General features: G+C 39.7%; 1 protein-coding gene across 1 annotated transcript in view; it reads left to right on the top strand.

Moving 5' to 3' along the window:
* The first annotated feature begins 7,605 nt into the window (after positions 1–7,605).
* Positions 7,606–7,952, top strand: part of LOC134492439 (T-cell surface glycoprotein CD4-like) — a 38,132-nt gene continuing 37,785 nt past the window's right edge. Inside the window, exon 1 of the mRNA XM_063296610.1 lies at positions 7,606–7,787. The gene's annotated coding sequence lies outside the window, so the exon portion shown is untranslated. The remainder of the gene's footprint in view (positions 7,788–7,952) is intronic.

Below are 7,952 nucleotides of genomic sequence, written 5' to 3'. Positions count from 1 at the left end.
TCAGAAAGACTGGTTTTTCAATCACAATATATTTCCAACAAGTATTTATTTTCAAGAACATATGCTAGTGATAATATAGAATCGACTACTGTATGCACTTTCCAAATTTCACCATAGAAATATAAGATGAGTCATGTGATCTACAAACTCCAGTGATCATAGATCTGAAGGGGCTGGACTGAAACTGATAGCTGGAATCAGGAAATAAGTTTAAAAAGGTAATCTGGGCTGTTGAGTCTGTCAACAGACAAGGGAAAGAAAAAAGCAAACAATTTACAAGGCCACAATACACAAAAGTTTGAATGACTACTGTTGTGAAAACCGTCCAAAATTAACAGAAAGCAAGATACTCAAAAAGGCAGGCAATATTTGATTTCAAGGCTATGCCTGCTGGACAGAGGACATGAGAAAAAAGGAGGGCATGTCCTCCTTTTGCTGGATGTCTTGTAACTCCATGGAAGCCAGACTTCTGGCCTGCATTCACATGGCTAGAACACTTAATTGGATAGGGAAGAAGAGTGTCTTGGGAGTGACATTTACAATCAGTATGAAACAGCAGAAAGACATGTGTTGGGCTCCAGCTGGTGTGCCATGGACCATGTTAGTCAGTCTAAAGTAGAGCTGATTCCCCAATTCCCCTCCCAAATACATCCCCCATTGTGTCAGGAATTTGGTAGCTTTTGGAAGGGCCTTGCTGAAATCTTGAACTTAGAGAAGATGGGTTACTATTCCAATGAGACAGCTAGCTTTAAAAAGAAATAACCCCACACCTCTGGAAATAGAGCATGGGTTGATGGCCACAAACAACTTGCTAAATCATAGATCATAATATGTAAAGAAAAGTGACTTGGTTTTTATAGCATACCGAACAAAGCTACTGCATAATGGCCTAGATATCAAGTGTGTTGTTGGAATTCCATTTCTGTGTACAAGATAGTTACATAGTATTTAACTCTTTCCTTGGAATAGGACAAAATGAGAAAGAGTGCATTAAGGTAAGATACTCAACAATCAACCTTGGAGAGAAACAGAACAAATGAACTCCCTCTTAAAAAGGAAATGCCTGGATTTCTGTCTCAAGTGACATGTTTTGTGAATATGGGTGTGCTTTTATGAATGTGTGAGGCCTCTCGTGTCACAGAGATAAAAATGGTGGAGAAAATCTCATCTATATAATTTCTGCACAATGTTATACTATGAAAAGCACAGGAGCAGGGTTAGCAGAAAAAGCAGTCTATCTTACATGTGAAATATTTTGTTAGCACATTTTTATTCCAGAACTCAAGGGGAGTTTAGATCCCAGAGTTTGTCATCTGGGACTGACCCAAACCAATCCTGTTGATTATATTCCCCTCAGACTTTCCCCTGGAATCATTTCTCTTGGCCTGTAGGTGATTTATCACCAAGAAAGTTAAATCTTTTACTTACTTGCAACTTGGTTATTAGTTCTAGTCAAAAATATTGTCTCTAATACTGCAAACTCTATCCAAATGCCACCGGTTCTCCCACTAATGAGCAATGGACATGGGGGTGGGGGGGGGGTGAGGAGAAGGTCCAATTTACTGTACATCCTAGCCTCCAACTCTGTCTTTAGCGGCCAGAATGGAAGGCCCAACTAATCACCTCTTCTGGGTTTAGTACAAGACTCAGCAGGACAGAAACAGCCTTAGCTGTCTTGATGGGTGGTCTCTGTGAAAAGAGAAAGAGGAACTCTGATTCTTTTTATTTTATTTTTCTTGATTTTTTCATCAGCTTTGAGACTAAGAGTAACCAATGAAACTTGGTTGGGGGTAGAGATTATTCCCCACTGCCAAATTAAAGAGTTTATACACTTGTTTTGACTTGCTAGAAAACTAGACCACATGATATTTGCTGTCCCCATTGCTGATCTGTATCTTTCTACTGGCTGTGTTCCCAGACACAGATAGTCTCCTGACCTCCCTCCAAGCTAATGGGTGACAAAGCTTAACAGATTTTAGATACCTTGAAAGGTGACCTCAGATGGTGTCAGGATAAGGGAGGAAATGCTACTTTGACATTGGTACAGCTAAGGACAAATTAAGCCTGCCGCAGTTATGGGCTGAAGACAAGAGTGAGGCGGCATGGCAGAAAAAAAAGTTTCTTCCATGGTTTGGTCTAAGTATGAAGATGAACATAGTTGCACTCCCCCAAAGGAGGTAGGTATGTAGCTTTGGGGTGCTTCTTGATCAGAGACTCCAGTAGTCCAAGTAGTACAAAGCACTTTTTGCCAGCTTTGTTGGCTGTGTCATTTCTGTACAGGGAGAGCCTGGTGACAGAGATCCGTAACTCCCTGAATGAACTGTGGGTGTGTGTAATACAAGAGATTGCCCTTGAAAAGGACCAGAGACTTCACACTGTACCATATTTCATTGCTAGAATTCTGACTGGTCAGTTTGTCTGTTGGTCAGTCTGTCTGTTTCTCCCAACAGTGGCCTCCTAGATTTTGCTAAACTCCAATCCCAGTGTACCTCACCATGCCCATTGAGATCTGTAAGTAAAAAAAAAATCTGGAAGCTCACAGGCTCCAAAACATCTGAAGAACCATATAAATGGTGTCATGTCACATCAGTTAGGTAGGCTCCCAACTGATCAGCATATTTGCTAATAATCCAGAGTTCTAGTGTTTACCTTTAACAACCTAAATGGCTTGAGATCTAACACAAGGAGCACCTCCTTGAATTTCACCCAGGCCTGGCCTTGAGATACTCGGAGAAAGCCTTTCTCAGCATGTAATATATTAAACTGCCTGTGCCTGTACAAAAGCAAGGGCCCTCTCTGGGTGATGCTTCTGCTTTGGAAACCTGCCCAAGTGAAGCACCTCTGGTGTTAGCACAGACTCTTTTCAAGTAACCGTTCAAAGCTGTTATATTCCAAAGCATTTCCTGTTACTGCATTTGCAACTGAATTTTCTGAATTGCACCATATTGTTGTTTAACGTTGGACTCACACTCTATTTAATCAGGTACCGTAGAGTCAGGTTTTTTTGGGATACCTTCTCAGTTTAACGGCACCCCAATCTTGGAAGCGTCCTGGAGAAAGGTGTTTGCTGCCTGTACTCTACTTGTTTTGACGTTAATTGAAGATGTGCTTGTTCACTCGGGCGTTTGCAGGTCACTTTTGCTCCAAGGCATTTGCTGCCTTGCTGCCTTCCTTTTCAATGAACTCCAATTATTTTATTGTTTGGTCCCGTGGGACCTTTGTTTTTCCCCCCTTGCTTTTATGAAATTCCAAAGTTGAGGTTACTGTATTATGACTTTATCTGTTGGTTAAAATGATGGCTGTATCTGATGTTATCTATTATAATATTGTATAGTATTTTTAAATTGTGTTTGCTTCATGTTCTTAGTGCTATAAACTACCAGGAGTCTTTGGATTCTGGCAGATAGAAATGTGAGGAATAAATAGTTTTTCTGAAAATAATGTTGATTTAAAAAAAAAATACACCACTCTGGGCTCCTTTGTTAGGAAGAGTTGCATAAAATAAATTGGTAATCATAATGACAAATTAGATCACCTAAGATTTATGAAGTCCTGGTTTATAAATTCTTTAAATGCCATATTCTCATGTAATTCCTGTTCATTTCCAAGACTAATTTTCTCTCAGATGTATTGGCTCTCAAAACCCTATTGCTTCAGTCTACCTTACTCTGCCTCATGTTAAAGGTGAGAGCTAGAATAAGCATCACATGTATGCTGCATCCTGAATATTAGTTCAGACATGGTTCTGTGATGCTTGCGGTATTCAGTCTTCCCCACAGTACATGTCTATTTGTCACCTCACCTGTAAATCAGAGCTATGCCCCCGGCTCCAGAGAGGGTTACAAGCTTCAAGGAAAGAGTGGGTGGCAGAGAGAGATGAAATCTCAGCAGTGTTTAGGACTTGGTGGATTTCCTCTGTGTACCTATAGCTGGGTCTCATAGAAAGCAACCAACAAAATGTGGGTGAGAAACCACAGAGCCCCTCCTTATTCCTCTAAAGAAGAAAAAAAAATCACTGAAATTTGACACTGTTATGAGATATCTTTATTTCCAGGGCACCTTGAACTATGTTGTTGGGCTATGAGCCATGCCAGCTAATGCACAGCATCTGAAGTTGGATATCTTAGCTAGGGTTACCTTATCAGGGCTGGAAAAATCAGAATGATACTGGATGCCAGCAAAGCATTAGGAGTTGTCTACATCACTTTATGTCTGTCTAGTGGTTGTCTGGAGTTTTGTAGCGCTGATATATTAGCCCTGTCTTTTGAAATTCTCCTGTCCTTCATACACAAAATATCCGAGATCCTGAATGCTCTGGTATGCAAATCAGTAAGAAATCATTTCACAAACAGTTTAGAGTTTATAAACTTCCCAATTCAGATTTGGGGTCCAGGCTGTCAGTTTGTGAATGAAGCTCCTTTTATTGAAGAGCACATTAAGAAGTGAATTCCACATGTAAATTGAACCTTAGGGCAATTCCGGGCCTCCTTTTTAGTCCACTAGTAGAATGCCTGCCATGAAGCAGTATGTCTCCATCCCAGACAGGATGTATCCATCCCTTACCATTCTCTTTAATAAGAAAAAAAAAAGATCCTTAAATGTGCCATTTTTCATACATGGGGAAGTCTAGATGGCCAACGAGGGTCATCTGCTTTAATACTGAAAGTCATTACTGACAAATCTCCAGCCTCTCCTGCTGCTTATTTTATGTCTACGTGAAAGCATTGGATTCTTGGAGCTAACAGAATGTAGATATTCATAGGGAACAGTGAACTTTGTAGAACTACAGTATAAAGATACTCCTGTGGATTTCAGACCACATGTTCTTCTACCTGAAGAATGGAACATCAGAAGATGTTGTGGTATTAATCTTTTCTTGTTTAAGGAATTTGGAAGGAAAGGGAAGAAGGCAGAAAGATGTGTTGAAGAACCCAAACAAAGTTGGAAACAGGAGGCAGCATTATCTAGATAACCTTCTAAAATTACATGAACGGAGCACGACAATTGAGCAATGTCTCATGGGGAAGCAGCACAAGTTATAATAACGTTTTATGATCTCCTGTGTTCTTTTTACTCCTTCTCCTATCTCTCCTATCTTCTCCTTACTGCAGAAAATCCAGAAAAGAATTAGAGCTTGAAAAGTATCATGTGCTTGAAGCACATTGGGAAGGGTCATCACTGGCAATAGTGGAAGACATGATGAGGTTGTCTCTCCCTTCTCTTTTTCTTAGATGCATTTTCATTCTGTGTCCTAGAGGAATTTACATTTACAGCTTTTCTGCCTTTTTCTGCCTGCCAAGTCTTCTGTAATGAAAATAGCTAGCGAAAGCAATTCATGTTGCTGCCTCTTTCTGTAAATTCTCAAGAAGCCCAAGTGGGTTTTGATGTCCTTCTTTCCTAGAATGAATCAGTGGCCTTCACCCTACCCACTGCAATTAGTTACTTAACAGGGGAATTCAATTATTGTCATTCCTTCTGATTTCTAATTACCCAATTAGGAGGAAATGAGACAAAAAAGGCAGCTTTGTGCACTAAGGTCGGGAGAAGCATTTTGTAAATTACCAGTTTTCATACTAACTAATAAGGGGAAAAAATCAAGTCAGCAAGTTTTCTGTTTGCAGTTGAAGCAGTCTCTGTATGCATGTGAGCATTCTTGAAAGTGGGAATCTGACCTGGGAAATGATAGTGAAGCAGATGTTACAACTATAACACAAAGGAGTTTTATTTACATGAAATTCATTAAAGGGATAGGGAAAGCCCAGCACCTAGCTAGCTACATCCTGCCCAGGGGATGTCAAAGTTGAAGAATATTGTGCTTGTGTGCCTGGGAACAAAGGCAGGAGGAAGTGACTAACCCTAACCCTTCTAATCTCTAAGACAAAGGGCAAGCAAAATGATAGACAAAGAATGGACACAGAGAGAATCCTTAATTCTCTGGAGTCCTTGATGCTCTCTGAGCCTTGTTGTTTTCCTGCAGATGTTTCATTGCCAGACTAGGCAACATCTTCAATGCGACTGAAGATGTTGCCTAGTCTGTCAGTGAAACCTCTGCAAGAAGACAACAAGGCTCAGAGAGCACCAAGGACTCCACAGTTCAACCGTGAGCTGAAAATATTCTCTTCGATTGGTACCTTAATTCTCCATCTACACCCAATTGCCCCTCCTTGTGTTCAGAAGGTTATGAGTTATGGAAGGATCAGTGACATTCCAACATAGAATGCATACCATGAAATTGATAGGATTATGAAACTTAGTAGATCAAGTTCTAATAAGTTCTGAGAAAAGTAAGATGAGAAATTAATTGGAGATGTCATCAGTTCTTTTTTTTATAAGGGATAATGGCAGCCCTGCAAAGATGAGGCTTTATTGCAAAAAAGACTTTATTATGCAAATATATATAAAATACTTGGGATTTTTCAAAATCCTGCAAAAGACTAAGATTTCTTATTTGTTTAACCTTTAACCTTATCCTTTTCATTTAAGGAATTTGTCTTTTTATATCTTATTTTAAATTAATTCCTTTTAATCAGACTTTGTTGTTTACAGGCCCGCAACTAGAGTCTGTGTCACCCGGGGCAAACATGGATTCCGCACCCATTTTGGCGCCCCCAGTTCTCATTTGGTGCCCCCCCCAGGCTCATTTTGGCACCCCCACACACAGCACCCCCCCACCCCCCCCAGTAGCGGCTCTGGTTGTTTAACCCTGAAACTTGCTCTGGCCTAACAACTTCTGTGACCACCTTTCCTAGAGAGAAGACATTAACCACAGGTCATTGTTATTGCTGAATGACAGAATAGAGTATTGCAGAATTTTATGAAAATTGCATTATGATATCATTACACAAATGATGTAAATTGACATAAATGGCATCATTTGCACTATTATAGGTCATTTGTGTGATTACATCATCATGCAAGTGACATAAATTGCAGTGAGAATTTGATCAGCTGTGAAGACTATTGTACCAAGGTCTAATGGAACAAAGTTTCACTAAGTTGAATGGAGTGAGAAGGGGTTAAAAAATGTGTGTGATTAAAGAAAAATAAGGCTAAGAATGAATGGGTGCTGAAGGAATATGGGCTGAATGCAAAAGTGAGCAACTAGTATAAAAGAAATTAAGTTATTTGATCATATAGAGTGTAGGAATGAGGGTTGAATTGCAAAAGAAATACACGAAGGAAGAATGAATGGGTTGGGAGAGGAAGAAGACTGAGAAAATCATGGTTGGATGAAACTGAACAGATCCTCCAAAAGCAAGCAGTGAGAATTTCAAGAATAAAAGTCAGTGCATGAAGTGGTATATAGATGTGGTGGAAGCAAGGATGGTTAGCAAGTATAGAAAGGTTCAGAGAAGTATAGCAAAGGGTGTTGGTGTAAACAAGCTCTAGTTTGATTTCCTCTTTTTCCTTTTACCACCTGCCTTTAGTTTTTTTTCTCTCTCTCTCTCTCTTCCTCCTCCTCCTCCTCCTCCTCCTCCTCCTCCTCCTCCTCCTCCTCCTCCTCCTTCCTTTTCTGTAATTTCCATAAACTTACTTATTCTGAAAGGCAGTAGTGTGATTGATATGGATCTATGTGGGGTAAGGAGGGAAAAAAACACAAGAAATGTTGAGTGCCTTCCTTGAATACATTATTTTGATTGTAAGAGGAAAGTGGGGGGTTTTTTTGTTTGTTTGGTTTTGTTTTCTCTGCTTCTTCCCTCAGTTCTTGTTGCCCGTAGATTAGTTAACATCTGCAAAAGACTCGTGCAGAAGGAAAGAACAGAGAAGAAATAGAGAGACGGAGCAAGGTAAGGGCACAATTTTACTGTTTAGCAACATACATTAATTCATTTACCTGATTTAAAAAAAAACATATTTAAAGAATTACGTTGCCACTCAAAACAATTTTTCTTAGGGCAGCTGACAAATATTTAAAACCCATATGTTAAAAAATACACTAAAACTACGTGATA

This window comes from Candoia aspera, chromosome 2 (genome assembly GCF_035149785.1).
Source record: "Candoia aspera isolate rCanAsp1 chromosome 2, rCanAsp1.hap2, whole genome shotgun sequence".
NCBI classification, from domain to species: Eukaryota; Metazoa; Chordata; class Lepidosauria; order Squamata; family Boidae; genus Candoia; species Candoia aspera.
Note: the sequence above shows the minus strand (reverse complement) of the source record. Positions and strands in the feature narration are given on the sequence as shown.